Source organism: Falco cherrug, chromosome 12 (genome assembly GCF_023634085.1).
Source record: "Falco cherrug isolate bFalChe1 chromosome 12, bFalChe1.pri, whole genome shotgun sequence".
Taxonomy (NCBI): domain Eukaryota; kingdom Metazoa; phylum Chordata; class Aves; order Falconiformes; family Falconidae; genus Falco; species Falco cherrug.
Window position 1 is genome coordinate 803,045 of NC_073708.1, and position 19,325 is coordinate 822,369.

The following is a 19,325-nucleotide window of genomic DNA, read 5'->3' on the forward strand; positions in this document are numbered from 1 at the left end:
ATGAGATGTTGATGAGATCTGAATTTCTTACCAACAGTTCGGTAACCAAAATCAGGTTTATAAATAAAAACAACTAATAGCTCCATATATGCATGCATCTCAGTACTTATAGGTCAAGAACCTACTGAATCTGAGATTTTGTAATCTCAGATTTTGTAATGGTTAAATTGCAGCTAGATTATCTATGCTAGCCACACAAACTTGACCCAGAACAGAAAGAAGGCCTGCAGAGAAAACAGGAATAAGTTCTGACTTTCTCTAGTAGTGAGATACCAGCTTCCTCTCTGCCTGCTGAAATTCTTCCCAGTATGTCATGTGATTTCATTCACTTTATCTACATAAATAGAGGAGACAGAGGAATGAGAAAAGACTCAGTTGGGAAAAAAACCCCACAAACAAAACAAAAAAATAACCCCCCAAAAGCCCAACAAAATTAATTATTATATTAATAACTTTACTGGTGATTTTTCTTTATGTAAATGGTAGATACTGCAACCTGGCCAGCTGGTTCACGTACAGCACAGACAACTTGCTCAGGCAGCATTTCCACTAGCTTCACCCCTCCTAGAGCAGATGAGAACACACCTTCCCTCTCAACCTTTCTGTACCAGATGCATTTGAAAAGCTCCTTGTGTTAGCTCTAGGGCTGTTCTTAACTAGGGTAATAAAACCATTTCCAGAACGTACGCAGACACTGCCAGTGATGTGCCTGTTTCCAGGCTCTGGCAATCCTTCTCTGAAATGGGTTTTGGGTGCCCTTTGTCCACTTGCCTGCTCTCAAAGCTTTGCTTCTTCCCTGCCTTTTTCCAGCTTCTCCGGTATCTCCTGGGTTTCCTGACTGATTTCTTTACTTATGCATTACCAACATCAAGGGATTTTACTAAGAGTGACTAATGTAAGATTTAAACTTTAGCAGATACCACCTACTGCTGAATTATAAAAAGCAAAGGTGTATAGAACAGCAAGAATTCTCTGGCAAAGTTGCAAGCAAATACACAATCTATACAGTAAAGGTCAATTATTTTCCACAGAAATTAAAATGGAAAGGCTTAAAACTGCTGTGCAAGATGAAATCTACATCATACAGACAATCGGATTGCATTTGATTTTCTAAGGAAACAGTTAAAATGTTTTCATAATTATCCTTTTATATAATACAACACATCAACACGCAAACTGCGTGCCTTTATTCTATGAGTTTCTGAAAGAGATTTATCTTTTTGATTTTTGCCTTTCTATATGTAGCGTGCATTGCTAAAAAGAAGCCAAGGGACAAATCTCCTCCTCCCCCACAAATAGTCATTGAGCTTAGAATTACAAGAAAAAAAATCACTAGCTGTTTTGTAAGGTTGTTACAAGAGAATCAAGGTCATCCTACTTCTTCCCCATCAAACTAACAGCTCTCTAAAAACTCCTAAGAACAACAAAGGGCTATTTTAGTGACTACCATTTCTAACTTATTTCAGTCATCTCTTCTCTTTCCCAGAGTTCTGGGCTAGGGGACAGTGAAAATTTACAGGAACAGGACCTCCATTAGGCAGGAGTTAAGCATCTTTACCAGTCTTTGCTAGGTCAGGGAAAAAAGCCTAAAACCCCAAATACCCTAAAACCTGAAACCAAAAATAGAAGCTTATTCTGTCAATGGATGGAGTCACAGGGGACCACATAGCAGGAACAGTACAGTCTCCAAACCCTTGATAGCCCTGTTTGTACAGCAACATTTTGTTTCACACCTTAAGCATCATCACAATGACAGAATTTGCAAAAACAACGTTATTTTCTACATCTCAGTAGTTTTATGATGCTCTTATTGTCTCTTACATTTATGAATTCTTCTCTAGTAACCACTAATGGAGAAAGAAGCGGTTTATTATTCAAGGACAGGGAACACGACCTAGCCTAAGTCTTCATTTTGATCTCTTGTAAATGGAGATGGTATGGAAAATAAGATGTCCATTGAAATACAGGAATATGTGTAAAGATGCACTTCTCTTTCTGCAGACAACAGTGACACTAAATATTAATTTGGTCTCTGAAATACTGAGTCACAAAAATGTCTGTTTGCACCACCTAAGTCTTTGATTCATGGCTCAAGAAGCACAGCTAAATAATCATTGCTCCAGATTCCCTAAATTTACCTGAAATTCACTCACAATATGTTTGAGGAAAGAGCTAAACAATACTAAATTAATTCAGATTCTTATTCCCTCTCTTTAAACAGCCTTTCAGCATTTTAAAACCAGAAAATGATATTCATGAAAAAGATGTATTTAAGATAAGGCCATGTACTGGTCTTAAAACCAATGATTTTACTACTCTCTAGAGTAAGGTTTCTTTTATTAGTATTTCTGCCCACTTTAATTGAATTAAACAACAACAAAAAAGTAACCAAAATTATGAAGACCACCAGCACTGTGAAAAAAAATAAAAAGTCTCCCAGGGTTTTCAGTTCTCTCCCCTCAGTGTTCTGGAGTCCAGATGTGGAAAGGCCAGTGGAGCCTACAACATTTTTGGAGGAAGGAGAGAAAGTTTTGATGCTACTGCTGTAGCCTTATTTTTTCCAAACCAGAGGATTATTTCTTCACGAAGATTAAAAACCCAAACACCACCACCCCACCTTTTGTATATTATTACTAAACATTATTTTTAAGTGAGCTTTCTAAGGAAAAATAACCCGTTTGTATCTTCTTCGCACTTACAAGCAAAGAAGGCCTTACAAAGACTTCTTAACTCAGAGAAGAACATATAGTGTATTAATCTTCTTTGTAATCCTGCTTGTCAGGTGTGTATGTCTATTTTTAAGATATATTTTCCCTCTCACATATCGAGCAAACATATTGATTTGCTTGCAGTGATACCAGGTCACAGACTACAGAGGAACATTCCCATATCCTATGCAGATACACCTGGAATATGGTGTTCAACTAAGTGATGACAAGGGCAGTCAGTGAGGTGATGATAAAAGTCTATAAATAGCTTAAGAGGGTGAACTCTAAAGAGGAAGGAGCATTGCTTTAAGGCGGCCTGAACAAGCCCGACTGGTAGAAACAAAATGACATCCTGACACCCAGAGCCAGTCATCAGCTGCTGAATTGCCAGCAGTGCAGTCTCGGTGCTTGGCCTTGCATACACCACAGGCATATAATGAATTTACTATTCCAGAATAATTCTGGTAAATTTCCAAGTGTAGTTAAGCCCTTCAACTGCTAAATTAGACCCTAAGTTCAACAGTCCACTAACAGGAGCCACACATTCGGGGTATTTGGAGCGACACTAGACAAAGTCCTGGAAACACAGAAGAGGAAATAAACCTGCCAAGAGGGGGGGGCTGACACAAACCCTGGCAAATCTGTCATACCTCTGCTTTCTGTGGCTCGAGGAAAACATGCATGTGGGATTTGGGAAAGGTCTTTTTAATAAGGGTTAATTGGAGAAGTATGTCACACATGACTGAGTACCGTTTCAAATTACTGCTCACGCTGGCATAACTAAATCAGGCAAATGACAGAACACCAAAATAGGGGACAGTCAATCTTCTTCTCTCCAATTTAATCTTTATAGTTTCATTATTCTCAAAACGACCAAATATCAGCAATTATAGTTCTTATGGAATTTGTTGCTTCTTTCAAAATATTATGACCATATCATAATATCCCCAGAGATCAAATAGCTCTGTAAAATCTATTTTCTGTTGTTGCTTGAATTATTTGCCTGTGCTTTGGGAACTGATGGATTCATTTTTCTGGCTTATATGATGCAAAAGTTAGATGATCCTGATATAGCCCTTTCTGGGCTTAAAAAGAAATCTAGAAAAAAGAAAATAACCACACTTTAGCCAGCCAGAGTAGCATTATTATCACAAAAATTATTGTACAGCCTATAAACATTGTGTTAATCTAAAAGTCAGGTCCCTACCCCTGAACCTGAAGAAAGTAATTTCAGTTTCTCTGTGCTGCCCAAGTTAACTGCAAGCATTTCCTGACACACAGAACGCAGGCAGAAAAAGGAAAAACGTCGACTTGAGAAAAGCACAGCTCCCAATCCCCACCCACCAGCTTCAGTCAAAGGGATGACTTCAGTCCCTTTCTTAACTAATCCTGTCACTGTAAAATCCTACAGTCATTCTTCCACACATAAAGGGAAAACGGACTCGCTAGGAGGACCTAGACTCTTTCAGCTTGAACTGTTAACCAATGGTGGAAATGCAAGAATGCTGAAGTTGTGCCTTCGGAGCCAATAGAGTGGATTTGTGTGTCCCACATGACTGTGTTTCCCCTGGCTTTCACATGGGCAGTATTTAGTTCAATTCAGAACTGCAGATAGTATAGCATGCAGAGCAGCAATGGGATGTCTGAGCACAAGTGGCTGACTTCCAGGCGACTTCAGGAAGCACATTTGTACATTTCTCCTGAATTAAACCGGGATTCTGCACCCCTGACATCCTCCGACTCTCCTTGTCTCTGCAGAAGGAGACAACGACCTGCACAGCACAAAACTGTGAGTACGGGGTCTATTTATTTTTATTTTTACCCAGAAAAGCAAATCTCTTAAAATTATCAAAATGCTACATGCACTACATCGATGGTTACTTTTTCTTATGAGAAGTACAAGTATCTAAAGTGTTATTCAAATTCAGAAGTATTTCTTACATGCTTCAATAAAAGAAAAATAAAAGAGGAAAAGAAAAAAAAAAAGAAAAAAGAAAGAGTTATCCTCCAGGGCAGTGCCTACATGCACACTGCATGCCACACTGCGTCCTGACATAGTCAGCATGCTGCTTTGTTCATAAAGAAAAACAAAGACAAAAAGCCTTACACACGTATGTTGTTCACTTATATTTGTACTCTGTCTCTAATCAGGCCTGATCTGTCCCCAGGGGGAAAAAATAAAGGCAAACTTTAACTCTGCCAGCAAGGGCAGCCCAGACTTTCCAGACATCTGACAGTTATTATAATTAGCTATGAAAGACAACGAAGACACTTTGGGGCAAATAGCTCTTACATTTGGAACAATGAAGTCGAGCAAGGTTCCCATCCCACCCCTTCCACGGGGGGGGAGGGGGAGAGGCGAACCAACGGGGGGAGTGTTAGAAAAGGGTTATGGCTGGACTGAAAAAAACAGAACTAGTATAATATCTGGATGCAGCACGAGGAGAGGCTTTTTGATAAGCAACTTTAGATTGCAGCTTGCATTCACACAGATTCCTGGTGGGGTGGGGATGGGTGTGGGGCTCTTGGCAGCATAACATCAGAAGGTCGGGGTGGAGGGGGCAGCGGGGATGAGGGGGGCAGAAAGAAGAGAATATCCATAGGAAGAGACATTGCAATTGCTTCCCAGAGCTTTGCTGGCCAGATCTCTTTAAGCCCAAGTTGCTTTCTGGGCAAGATTTATGAGAGTTCTCAAACAGAAGCAACAGACAAAGCAGAGCTCTTTTTCTTCTCCGGAAAAGAAACTGAACCCAAATGGATAACTGTCTAACAAGAAGCACCGGTTTGTATTTTTGTTCTTCTCACCCGCTCTGCCACATGTTCATAAACCTTTAATAAGATCTTTCCCCCTCGCCTGCTTGCTACTTATGCCCCCCGCCCCCCCCCCCCCCCCCCCAAAAAAAAAAAAAGTTAGATTCTGAAAACTACAATCAGAAGGGAAAAAGCAAAGACAATAGAAATCTGACTCGGTCCTGGCTGGGCTGGATCTCTAATAAAGCATGAAGTGAAAACAGTTTCTAAGTGAAAGATGAGCAGACTTCTCTTTAAAAAAAAAATAATTAAATGCAATAAGGAGAAATTGTTGAAAGACTCCAGACGCTACTAATTATGGCTTAAATAAATCTTCCTGGACAGATGTTTGCTTGCTCCCACTGCAGGGAAAGGAATGTTAAAAGAAGCATTTTTTAAAAAAAGAGATTTGACATGATTTTTTTACATATGGGTTTTTTTTTAAAATACACCATTTTATTCTTTGTCTGCCCTCCTGTTATCTCCCCCTCCCCCAACCGCCGCCCACTGTGAGCTGAGACACCTGAAGGCTAGACACAATGATCAACAGAGCACTGCGCTCGCCTGTCTGGATTCCAGCCAGATTTTTTTTTTTTTCCCCTCCACAATCAAGGAGCCTGCACGCAATGCACGGCAAGCCCCTTGCTCTGCTATGTGCAGATCAGACAGGAGTCTGAACCGTGCGGCAGAAAGATTAAAGACAAACACAAGCCTTTCCTCCTTATGTCGGCCGGGCTCAGTTTCAACTTCATTACAATTCGCAAAAAATACAAAATAAGAAACTTTATAAATGTATATGTCCGTTATTGTACAAAACATGTGCATACGTGCACACACTTTCCAACACGTTGTAAGGGCATCCACCGTTTCCCATTTTACAGTGGTTTCCACTCTAGCTTTACAGTCAATGCAGTATTTTACGTTAAGTTCATGCGTTGCTTACATAATTGCGTGTAGCTCTCAAATACCATGTAAAGGTTTTGTATACGTTTACAATATACTACATAAAGGCAAGTCACTAGTGTACAGAGACCTACATCTGAAAGGCAGTCAAACTGAAATACTTGAACATATTTGGGTTTAGAGAGATTAGCAAGATCTCCTAGACCATTTTGTGGCAGTTTTAAACACAGCAGTAGCGAAATGCTTTGCAAGTAGGTTGTCTTCCAACCACAGAAGGGGAGCATGGCAGGAGACCAGTTAGCTGGCCTTGCAACCCCCAACCTTCCTGTTGCCACAGCCCAGAGAAATACCGACTGGCCCAGTGTCATCGTGCCAGAAAGTTGGTCTTGAGAATGCAGTACTCCCCAAAATAGTTGTTCTCCGTTTGGTGTGGCTATGGATGGGGTTAGCAGAGACATACAGGGAAAAGGGAGATTCAAAGAATTTATTCTGTTCAATTTTTAAATGTATGCCATGCGGACCTATTTTCTAAAAGTCCTTTGGAATTGCACTGTCTTCTGGTAGAAATTACGGTATGATACACATTATGATAAATTTTTGCTTTTCAATATGAACTTTGTGTAAAAAAGACTTAAAAAAAATATGTTTTTAAACACATGCACACACACACACTGCTTTTAATTTACTCCCTGAGAAGGCGTAAACTATAGTTTAGTCACACTAACAGGTACATTAATAGAAAGACATAAATTTTTTTAGCTTTTTTTCTTTAATATTGCTAATAAATACTATGAAAAAAGGCACCCAGCAGAGGTATCCCATAAATTTAGTCTTCAAAAAAACAAAACCAAACTTCCTTTCCAAATAGCAGCAGACATACAAACAAAAGGTTGCATGGAGTGGCAACAATATCCACAGGGATTCTAGAGAAAAGATTTCATAGAAATGAAGATAGTTAACTGAGGGCTGTGACCAAATTTGTATTCCTGTATTTGTTTATTTTTTTTAAGGTCAAGGAATTTAACACTTTCCTGAAGGAACATTTTATATACCTTGTATGAAATATACAAGCAAACTCAACACAGTGATCATATATGAGAGATATATACTTGTAAATGATGTGTTAGTACTAGTGAACTTGCATAAATACATGCTAATTTCCTTTCTACTTTTCCTGGCATATTATGCTTGAAAAATATTTTTTTTTTTACTTAAGTTTCATAAATGTATTTCAAAATAATGCTTGCAGCTGCGTTTTGAAGTGGTGACTTTTATTTTCTTAATGTAATGACAATAAGCAATCATAGTTTTATATGATTTTTCCTAAAGGCTGAAATCCTCTAAACTTCAGAAGTGATTTACACACTACCTTGTATTAGAAGGGATATTTCAACTGGCAATTTATATTTTGTTTGTCTTTACAAAAGTAACAACTAATCACATAAGAGTTAAGCATTAAACCTCAGCATACGAATGCAGGGCCCTTGCCTCCATGTTTAGTTCAACACTCTCTCCTTCTCCCAGTAAGGTCTCTTGGCTTTTGTGAATGCTGGGTGTTCAGCAGCTCTGACTAAAGTAGGCAGGAGATACAAATTCCCAGCATTTTTGCAAATATGGCATTATCATCCAGCTGCTGTTGTCCAGGCACCTGAGATTTGGAGCTATGTTTTAGCTTTTTACACAAAGTTTATTTACCTAAATGTGAGAAATTCTGACCTGTGTTTTTTTGCTGACTTCTTTAAACTTTTAAATAGTTGTTGTCGAAACAAAGCAATCATGGAAACTCAATCATATTTATGACTCTATTCCTTAAGAATTTGATGTTTATTACAGTTCATCTCTTAGCCTATGGTCTCCAACTGATTGTGCAAACTCCATGGTGCTAGTCGCACAAACTTCAAGTTCTAATTTCTTTCCTCTCCCCTCCTTCCCCACTGCTTCCTCTGTTGAATCTGTTTTTTTGAGCCTTTCCCAGTTCAAGCAGAAGTGCAAGTTTTAGCCATAAGAATAAAGTGCCTAGGATTACTTTCAAAACCTTCAAAAGATTGGTTGTTTCACTTATACCTTTACACAGCAGAAGTAACCTGAGAGCCTACCAGAAACATGGGCTGTCTCAATAAGGTAACAGGGTCAAATGAGCTCATGCATTACAGATAGGAAGAGAACTGCGCATTGCATTTTTATAGATAAAAAGCACAGAGTGTTTTAATGTAAACAGATTTCTGTTTGATATTTTGGCAAACTGTTGCAAAGCTCAAACTATGGCTGAGCCAAAATGACTTTCGGCATGGTACAGTTAGACCAGATGGCCACGTGTTCTTTTCTTATTTAGATGAGACTTTTCCTTTCAATAACATCTTTCTTCCTGACCTGCTTAAAAATTCCAGCGAATGAAATCAGCACAGGATTTTCAATTCTAATTGACCATGTGCAGAGGAAGGGCCAGTAGAGAAATCAGTAGGGCCATTGTAAGGCACACTGCATCAATCTCCCCTTTGTCCTGAATCTTTTCTAGCATGAGCTAAAATAATTAAGAATATTTAATTTATATTATTTTTACAGCAGCAAACCTAGTCGCGTTCAGGCAAAAATCATTGCAAGTTCCTCTTTTACAAGTGCGTGCAAAAAGGAATGCACATATCTATCACACACCAGAGAAACACGTAGTCAGCATCATTTAATTGCCTAATATTAAAAATAATAATAAAACCCCTCAAGCAAAGAGTGAACAAAAAAAAGGAAAGGTGTGGGTGAATTAAAGAATGAGCTGTTTCACCTTTTCTGATGAAATCAGAAAGTGTGAGGATATGGTAACTTCTCCAATTAAAAAAAAAAACCAAACAAAAAACAAAAACCAACCAACCAAACAAACAAAAACCAACAGACCACACAGCATTTTAAAAACATCAGAAAATTATAATTTTCCACTGGCCAAAGTGCTCACCCTTAAAACATCTGTAATCTTCAATTGCTATTCATTTACCTACATAGATTTTATACACATACCCCACCCATGCTACGTAGGTTGGTGATCATTGTCTCACTTGTGTCTGCGTGATCTACATGTAAAGTACAGACTGTAAATTCTGTATATATCACACACAAACATTATCTACAAAAATAATGCACACAGATGACATCATTACAGTCTTACCTACTATTTAATTTGGATTCAGTGAGATATATATGGAGTAATATAACAATATTTACTGAGATTTAGCAAGTGAAATATGCAAAAGACGCCCAAGGTCCTACCCATATGCTTACACAGCCCATGGATAAGGTAAGTGAGTAAAATGAATCTTTTAGAAGAAAAGCAAGGCAAGCTGGAGGGTGTGGTGGGGTGGGTGGGCATGGGGATGGGACATGACACCAACTGAAAGCAATACAGAGCAAGTTTAGTTGGTTTTGTTCTGTGGTTGTGTTGGTGTATGGTTGGGTTTTTTAAGGTTGGGGTGGTTTTTTGTATTTTTACACAAGAAAAAAATTATCAACACATTTATCATTCCTGTACTATTTTGTACAAATTCTCTCTACTATTCACAGTTTAGTTTGACATTATGTATGATTGGTTGATGGTTTCAGGTCACCATAAGCTTGAATCAAGAAAAAAACAAACAGCTCTTGAAAATAACTTCTGAAAAATAATTATGAAAAGAGTTTCAGTAAAATAGTTGTCTTGAGTTGAATCAGGTTTTCATTAAAACCCCAATCACTTTTTAAATACCAGGTGAAAAACAATCCAGGAGAAAATGCAGTGGGCAGCATGGCCTTTGCTATATGTCAAGCCTGCAGGCCAAGTAACAAGTGCGTGAAGAAACATGCCTGAGAACACAAAACAAAGCACAGACTTTGTGACTGGCCAGACAGACATGGTAAAAGGTCTGGTTTCAGCTCTCCAGCAAGATGCTTTGTAGCCTTGGGCAAATCATTTAACTGCCTGGCTTCTCATCTACACCATATTAGTAGAATTCAGGTTTTGAATTTGTGATTATTATTGCAAGGTCAGCATTGAGATAGATGCTTGAAAAGAATATAAAGTTCCAGACAGAACAATAGTCTTTTTTTGTTGTTGTTATTAAATAAGATCATTTTTGGTGTGGTATTTCTATAACTAGATGAGATACAAGGCCTGTTTCTCAAGAGGTTCACAAAACTCAGTTCTAGCTTAATTTTCTTAAGTTTTTAATGCACTTAAACATTCACTTTTTTTTTTTTTTTTTCCCTAACATGAAACAAAACATCAGAATACAGGATAAATGTAAGATACTACTCCATCTGTAATGATGCTCTATATTCAATATTAACTGCCGTCACGCAAGGCCTAACACTGAAATGCTGACTCCTATAGAGTAATGGCTTATTTAACAGACTGTCCCATGGTACCAGTGAGACTAACTGCAGGCTAAAATGCTCCACTGCTCGACCAAGAGTACCAAACCTGAGCCCTAGACATTTACTACCTCCAGTATTTGTGCACCAAGGATCTGGCCTTTAATGGCATTGAATATATTCTTATTTCAAAAGCTTCAAGGAAATTGACTGAACTACTTCCATGCTCAAAGCATCATGATGAAACAGGTCTTCAATTTCTATGGACCCTTTGCCATGAAAAGTAAATACCTTTACTGGGTTCTGCCCCCTTTGCTGGTGATCATTAAATTGTGCTCCCAGCTTCACCTTTCTGCTTCTATTGACAATTCTTTCATTCCCGCCATTGAACAGACCAAATTAGAAACCCTTGGGCAGGAACTGTAAAAATCACTGCACAGGAAAAGAAATCAGTGGGCCCAAAGTAATCATGAGATTTCACAGATTTTTTTTCAGGCTGCCATTTTGTAACTAACTGAAATGATGGTGTCGCACACATGGAACCGAAGAGGTTTTTTCCCCTCCATGAACAAATATGAGGGATCTCTGTGTGAAAGAAAATTAAAATTTCTGCTGTATGTTTCTATTAATCAATATTCACACACAGTATGAAAGAAATACTCAGACTTTCAGCTATCTATGTGTCAGTGCTGTCCAGGAGTTGTAAAAATTAAGAAAAAGGCAATGTGGCAGATCTGCAGGTTATCTCAGAGGGTTTGCAAAAGGGTTGGGGTAGTTAGAAGCAGGCGAGAGGGAAACATCCTGCATGGAAGTACAGCCTCATGCAGTGCTCGGAACGAGGAGAGGAAGTCAGCAAAATGTGTGCTGTTACGTGCAATTGATGGGCTGTATTTCACCAGTCTATTTTTACTGTCAAGGCTCCAGACTATATTAAGAGTCTCTCCAGTCGCTTAAGCCATGGGATGTGGATAATGGGATCAAATAAAATTATTAAAATCAGTTTGGTCTCATGATTTCAGCTGCTAAGTGTAATAGATGCAAAACTGAAAGACGTAATTGTATGATAAAAGTACAAACATCTCTTTGTGTTTTACCCCTGCATTTTTCCAGTTTAGAGAAATTGATGAGGTTTTGTTTGATTAAGAAAAAGCACCATAAAAAAAAATGGCAAACAAGATGATTTCCTTGAAAAATTGCAGCTGAAACTTGTTTCATCTATCAAAACAAATAAGATAGTTGTAAAACAAATTTTATACTACATCCCATGAGATATATTACATAAAGTGTCTGGTTAAGAAGCTTCAGAAAAAAGGATGCATTTAAACTGTTTACAGAGTTTGATAATTGCCTTTTTTCAGAAATAAAAATCCAATGATTTCCCAGAATGTTCATACACTGAGTTTGTGCTACTGTTTTCAAGCATTATTTTCAGTTGACTTGAAAACACTTTTCTAAGACAATGATTTGCAAAAAGGAGGACTGAAAAAGATGAGAAGTCTAGTGAACGACAGCAAAGTAGAAAAGCAGTTCCCAAGGTTGATTAAAAGATGTAGAAAGGGTTAAAATTTCAGATCTTTATGTAAGAATTAAAAATGAAAGGAGAGTTAAAAAGGGGGAGAAGGCGGGGGGGGTGTGGGGGGGTGTGGGGGGGGGTGTGTGGGGTGTGTGTGTGAGATCTAAGCTGCTGGTGACTTAAGTGTATTTATGGATTACTATGTCCTGAAAAGAAGAAAACCAGAGTTGTAAGATGACACTGCAGGGGTTGTCTGGACTTTTCACCAAGTGTAAAGTCTGTTCAGTCAGTGTCTTAATGCCTAATGCTGACCTTTGCCCTCCTCACTCCTCCCTGCTCCAGGTGCAACATTTTTGCAAGTGCTTTAACATTATTGGAAAGTTTGTGCAGGTTTCACATGCTGCAAAGTGCACAGAGTGTTTTACACAACATCCATTACACACCCTCAGTATCAAGGCTTAGCACATTTTTTTATCCGAAGTACAGACAACGATTTGCTTTACACATTTTCCCTTATTAGTTATTACTGCATTAAATTAGTAAGCACAAAACCTTCTTTGTAAGGGTATTCTATTTGCATAATTCTATACAACAAGATACAACATTCAGCTTAAACTGCTGTCGCATACTCCCCAGCACCATGAATTATAGCAGGAGTATGCAACGTATGCCGGCAACGCTATTGATCTCTCTTAAATTAATTCTCTTTGCTATGGAAATGGGAGACAAAAACAGAACCCATCACACAAAACAGCTAAGGCACTTAAGTTGATTTTCCTCAGGAATAAATTGATTTCTTGTACAGTTATTAGTTATATTGGGACTGATATAAGTTTTAAAGAAAAACACCACCGTTTTACAGACTGATAATAAAAAGTGCTAAACTACATAAGGTCTGTATAATTTCAATTTTGATTTACAAAAATAAGGAGTGTGATAAAATGCATATTAAATATGAGATGCTATAAATGCCGCACTTGTACAGTGATTCAGATAATACAAAAGATGGCACACACATATGTAATCTTTAATCACATTTAGTAGATGGTTGCTAAGATTTTTGAGGTCTTGCAATTTGAATTTGCTGGGATGTATAGGCTGGGTACCATCATCTTCAGAAAGACCATTACAGATTTTGTGCTGTTTCCAAAATGCCCACCACGGGCGTTTCCTGCACTGTGGGCGAGGAACCCGTTTTCCCCACGCATTCTACGCTGCAGGACTGACTGCTGCTTCAGGTGCGGACCCAGCATTTCAGGTCCATAACTTTCCCACTGCATGATACACGTACTAAAATGCACTCTGTATAACCACAGTATAAACCTTACTGGAAGTAAAAGACTGTCCAGTACAGGTTTTCTGCACTTTGTGAATCTAGAACACCTAACTATGCCTCAAAAAAAAAAAAAATAGTAGAAATTGATTTAGACATTTTAAAAGCTTTAAACAACTGACTTCCCCCACATTCTTTCCTCACTAAGCGATGCTGTGAAACGTTTGTTAAGCTGAAGCAAAAGAGGAAAAGGATTGGTTTAAAAGAGGTAAATAATGACAGGTAGTTCTTATGGAGAACCTTACTAGTCAGAACTGCCTGGCAAAATAACCCAGGATAACACCTCTTCCAGGTACAGCATTACTTCAAGGTGAGACTGGCATAAAAAGAGGTCTGATGAGGGATTTAGGGATTACATTTAGGGAACTTCTATGGTAGAGATGTGTTTGGATCTGGACTAAATAATTTATTTTACTGGATTGTCTTGAAAAGCAGCCTGCAGTATACCGTGTCTTTCTAAAAGACTATTTTGTTATTTCCCTATGACATCTAAATATAAAATAATTTAGCTCATCTTCATTACCTAGATAGTTTTAAAGGGTTCAGTTTTGGAAGAGTTTTTTCTTTAAAACAAAACGTGGAACTTGCTATACTAGTTTATTATTATATATAGGAGTAGGCACATATCAGGGGATAAATATATTCTGGAAAGTGCCCTGAAACAGTTTCCTTATGTTCTTTGAATTCACTTGTAACATTCTGACTACAAGAGAACAAAGAAAAGAAAAAAAATATGAAAATTTGTTTATTGCATGACAGACTATTTCTAGAGCTGGGCAGCTTTATCTCAGATCAGAGAGTGCTCCTGTTCACAGTGCAGCTGCTAACAACTCATCAACACTCGTTGTTTAAGAGTAGGGTTACAATTAGAAGTCAAAACTTTAAAGCAACCTCAAATGTTATTATTGTAGTAAGCTATGCAACTGGATTTGATTTCTGGCCAAACTGTATCCCTTTGCTCCTGACACTGTTTACAAGACATATTTAGTGCAGGTGGTACTCTCCTTAATTCCACTACAGGTCAAGTGTACTTGTCATAATTGTATTTTTTGCACAGCTGAGAATTCAACTACTTCTGTAGACTGAAAGCAGACATTGTTTCTGTGAAGGAAACATATAGCACTGAAGATCTGGACTTGAAATAAATGGAATGAAGTAATTTTTTCACACTGTTTTCTCCTACTAGCTCATCAAGATCATCACTTTTGAGGTATCTGTGTATAAGCAGCCATTTGCGTACTTACACTTACAGAACTTCAAAATCCTTTGTCTGGAAAAGTGGTTTTGTCTGTCCTGCTTTAGGTGGCTACTATGAATCGTTTTCAGGACTGCAATCTGAGATGAAGTTCTTGTAATGTTTATGTATGACTGACTTTACAATGATTTGCAAGTATAAAATTGAATAAAATGAAATTAGTCAAGTTTCTAATTTAAGCAGAGAAAAAAATAGATAACCAAAATTACAAATTCATTTAGTCTTCTGCTATTTTGGAACAGCAAAACCAGGTATTTCAAAGAGAACTCATAAAGCTTACTCTGCAAATACAGTCCCTCCTACATGCAATAAGGGTGGCTAAAATACAGGAAATTGTCCATTGATCCTGCTTTATCTGTGAATACATATTTCCCTCATCCTCTAACTTACAATCATTCCTAATGCCTTTACTACACATTTTACCTGAAGAAAGGAAATTAAAACAAACCATCTTTGAATCGTGCTTGGATTTAAAGTACTTTTCCATGTCAGTTGAAAAAACCCATGACAAAAAAGCCCAGCAGCTCTCTCCTCCTATAATTCTTATATAATAGTTTGGTCTTGTATAACACTTGAAAATCAGTTCTCTTCCAGTAAACAACTTCCTAATATATCATAGACATGGAAGGGAATAAATCCTTCCTTCCAGATCCTGTCTACCATCAACATCAGAGCTCAGGTGTGCTCCAGAGCATCAGTTCATAAAACTCTAAAGCTAGAAACAGATTCCCCTTGTGAAATCCATTCGCTGGTGAGCTGCATCTTACCTATCTCTTCTGCTTCCATCCAACCTGCTTCTTTTAACCATTCTGCCCTGAATAACTGTATTCCTCCGCAAAGAGTTGTGTAAGGTGTACAGATGTAAAAATGTGAACAGTTGCCATAAATATGAGAAGTTTTTCTAGATAGGATAAGATTTTTCTTAATTTTACTTGAAAGCATAAATACAAGTTAAATAGTGCCTTTTTGTGGGGCAGACCATTTTCAAAGAGACATAAATATTTTTTACTAAATTCACACAAAGATTAGGACTTTAAGTCTGCATTTGCATTATTACTGGAAACTTCAAATAAACAACTAGCTTGCAACCTGATACAGTCTCTTTCATAATTTTCCTTTATGGAAAATTAGAGACATGTTTCCTGAAAACACAAAATAGTACGGTAAAGCAAGAATTGTCTCATGAAATTTCAGTAAATGAAAATATGGGGCACTGTTACTTCAATCTATGCTATTAATCTGACATTTTGTTTCTAAATCCAAGCTTCTTCTTTCCTCACCTCGTTGATGACTCAGGTAATTTTTTTTTTAGTTGTGTTTGTCTATTGAGTTTTACTTGTTTATTTTATGGTAATAACCACATTTCAATTCTACAAAACAAATCCTTAAAAAAAAAAAAAAAAGAGGAAAATAAGATCCCTCTAACCAATATCCTCTGCCAGTTTTGTACTTATATTCAGGGAATAAAGCTTATATAACTTCATTTACAGAGTCATTTATCATAACTATTCTATCAGTACCAGTACTCTAGCTTAATTTCAGGCTCAGTGGTAAAATCTAGGTAACTTAACTAAGAACATTTTCATGGAAAAAAAAATTAAAATCTATTGGTCACATTAATGAAGGAAATGAAACCTGCATTACTTAAAAAGCTGATAAAGTTCATGTCCCTTTCAAAGAGGAATTAGAAAGGGTTTTTGCTGAAAGACGGGCTAAAATTTGTACAAAACAAATTCCTGAACTTTAAAGAAAAAAAAAAAAAGGTCAAAGTAAACATGGACTAATGCTGAATGTGTATCAAGTTCATTAATGTATTTCTTGGTTGCATAATGGTTTGGGTTGGTTCCCCAAGCGACATGCCAATGCACCTGTACCCGTGCAGGTTGTTTTGCAGCAACTAGCAGGACAGATCACATTTAGCATCGTCCCAGCGGACTTCAATGAGTTAGGAATCCACTGTATGTTTCCAACACACTCCTGGTGGAAGGAGACTGATGCCTTGCCTACACCTTGAGAACATCAAGACATTGAAATCACCAGTGTGACTTGGCTGAATCCACAAATGTTTTATGAAGACCTAACTCTGTTCTCTTCTCTTGCGATGCCTCTCTGCTGGGTAACGTACTATGTGGTGCCTATGTCATGTCCTTTTCTTCCCCTCTTTGGGATTTACACAGACCAGACAGCAATGATTTCCTGCTGGATGCCCTCAGGATTCACTGCATATTTTGGACATTGCCAGTGGAGAGCAGACAGTCAAGAAAATTCAAGACTTCTATGGGGAAGGGGGTTGTGGCCTTTGGCTACAAGATCTTAATGAGCTTTCCGCTCCTTTTTTCCTTAGCTTTCTACAACAGGAGGTGGGAAGCATAATGAAGGCTAGAATTGTGCATCCCTCCTTGCCAAAGATTTGTCATCCAGTATTTTTAAATTTAGAAACTTGGCTGGCATTTCTTCTACTGCACAAATATAAAGTAAGTGAGGTTAACATAGCATGAAAGAGAAATGTGGGGGAGACCTACTTCTCAATTGTTCTGTTTGAAAACTCATACTTTATTCCATGACAAGCAGTAAGATTCACTGAAAAAGGCATTCTGCATTGAAAGATATTGGGCATTCTTCATTATATGAGAATATTTCTGAATGAAGACTTTCTGTATTGCTTTTTATTTCCTTAAGAAGGCCTCAGACTGTACCAGCTGTCAAAACATATTTACAGTCTTTCCACTGCTGTAAGCCCACTGTAGTGGAATTTGTTTAAGGGTCAAAGATAACATAACTGAAGAGTTTTTGTTTTGGTTTGTTTTTTAAGACACAAGAAGATAGCCATGCATTTTCTGCAAACATAGCTATGCATATATCTGGCCCATTATATAAACATTTGTTAAACCAATTTACAGATACAACTTTTCTGAGTGACTGCTAACCATTTGGTAAACTTTTTTTTTTCTTTTTAAATTTAGTGCTACATTCTGCAGCTTGCTTTTGACTTACCTGCTTTGTTGTCTACAGCCTTTTTTTCCATTTTTTTCCCTCTTAAGATGCTAGTTGAGCCACAAAAGCAAACCCTGTATCTGAAACTGTACTTGCCAAGTTGTTTTTACTTTTACTTATTTAAATTGGGGAAAAAATAAAAATAAACATTTTGGATCAGATTATACATCCATATCTAAGCCAGGAGCTAAGATGAGGTCAGATCAAACTTACCTAAAAGCAAATAAGCAATTACTGAATAACCAATAGAGCATATTTATCACTTGAATCAGTTGCTCAAAATTTGATAGTTAATATATTTTCTGAAATTGCTATTTGGAGGATCCAACCCACCCCCCCACCCCCCCCCACCCCCATCCTCCAGGAAAGACATCTGGCTAGCACTGAATGGAGTTTAGTGTTTGAACATCCCATCTGGTTTCATCATGTTAACACATGATTCCAAGTCATTCATGAAGTATGAACAATGGATATTGTATTCCATATAGTGCCATGTGGATTTAATTTTTAAGAGATGGTGGTACGGTAGACCTCAACCTTTTAGTTAAAAGTCAAAACATCTCATGTACTGAAACTTATTTCCCATAGCCTCACAAAAGTCTCACATTTTATCCTACTCTAAGAACGACAAGCAATGTCCCTCTTATACAGCACCATTCCTAATCTTACCTATCATAATACCTATCTTGATAAATCAAGAACACATTTCCTAAACATGGCAGTGAAAAACAACATTAAGACAGATTTTTTCATGAGAATACTCATTATTTTAATCCTCAAATTACTACCAGATTGCTTAAAAATAAATGCAGAAGTTTGCTATGAGGCAAGTGGAAGCTGGGCACCTTTGCCTTCCAGAACTGGTAACTGCCTTTCACTGAGATTAACAAAATCCACAAAGTCTGTCTTGAAAACAAACTGTGAGCAAGCATTTTCTGCAATAGACCAGCACTAATCTGTCTCAGTGATGCTGAAGGAATGTCTCATTTCTTTCTATCATGTAGAATAAAAATTCAAATTTCAGTTAATAACACTTCTTATTCAAACACTTTTCATATTTATTTCTTCATAAGAATGATTGACCCATTGTCCTGTAACACAGGTATTTTCTGTATTTATTAAGGGATCCCTACTAGAAGCAAATATTCAGTAATTGGCTTGCTATGAGAAGTTAATAAAACTGATCTCAGGCTGAAAAGGAATCATAGAAATTTAAAACATAAGGTATTCAAGTATTTGCTAGCTGTCCTTTAAGCCACCTACTATAATTAGATTGCTTCATTTGAGCACTTGGGAAAGTGAATGGATTTTATCTGCTAGAGCAAGAAGATGTGGAAGTAAATATGGAGATTTGGGAGAGAAACATCTTTTTAGTGGAATGAAGCAGGGCAAACATGCTTTAAAATATACATGATGTGTGTGATCATATAATTTTTAAATCAGATTGCTGAATGTCAGCTCACATTTTATTTTTGGAATTAAATTTCTAAAAGATCT

The 19,325-nt window shown here is 37.4% G+C and overlaps 2 long non-coding RNA genes across 17 annotated transcripts in view; one reads left to right on the forward strand and one right to left on the reverse strand.

Annotated features, from left to right (window-relative positions):
* The window catches only part of LOC114016083 (uncharacterized), a 229,102-nt gene that overhangs the window by 188,704 nt on the left and 21,073 nt on the right, over positions 1–19,325 (reverse strand). The gene's annotated exons all lie outside the window — the stretch shown is intronic.
* LOC114016080 (uncharacterized) overlaps positions 4,066–19,325 on the forward strand; it is a 64,542-nt gene continuing 49,282 nt past the window's right edge. For 14 of the 16 annotated variants that reach the window (XR_008734618.1, XR_003560352.2, XR_008734620.1 and 11 more), the window contains exon 1: positions 4,066–4,497. This is a non-coding gene — a long non-coding RNA (uncharacterized LOC114016080). The remainder of the gene's footprint in view (positions 4,498–19,325) is intronic. The other 2 variants (XR_003560356.2, XR_008734623.1) reach the window with 1 other exon arrangement.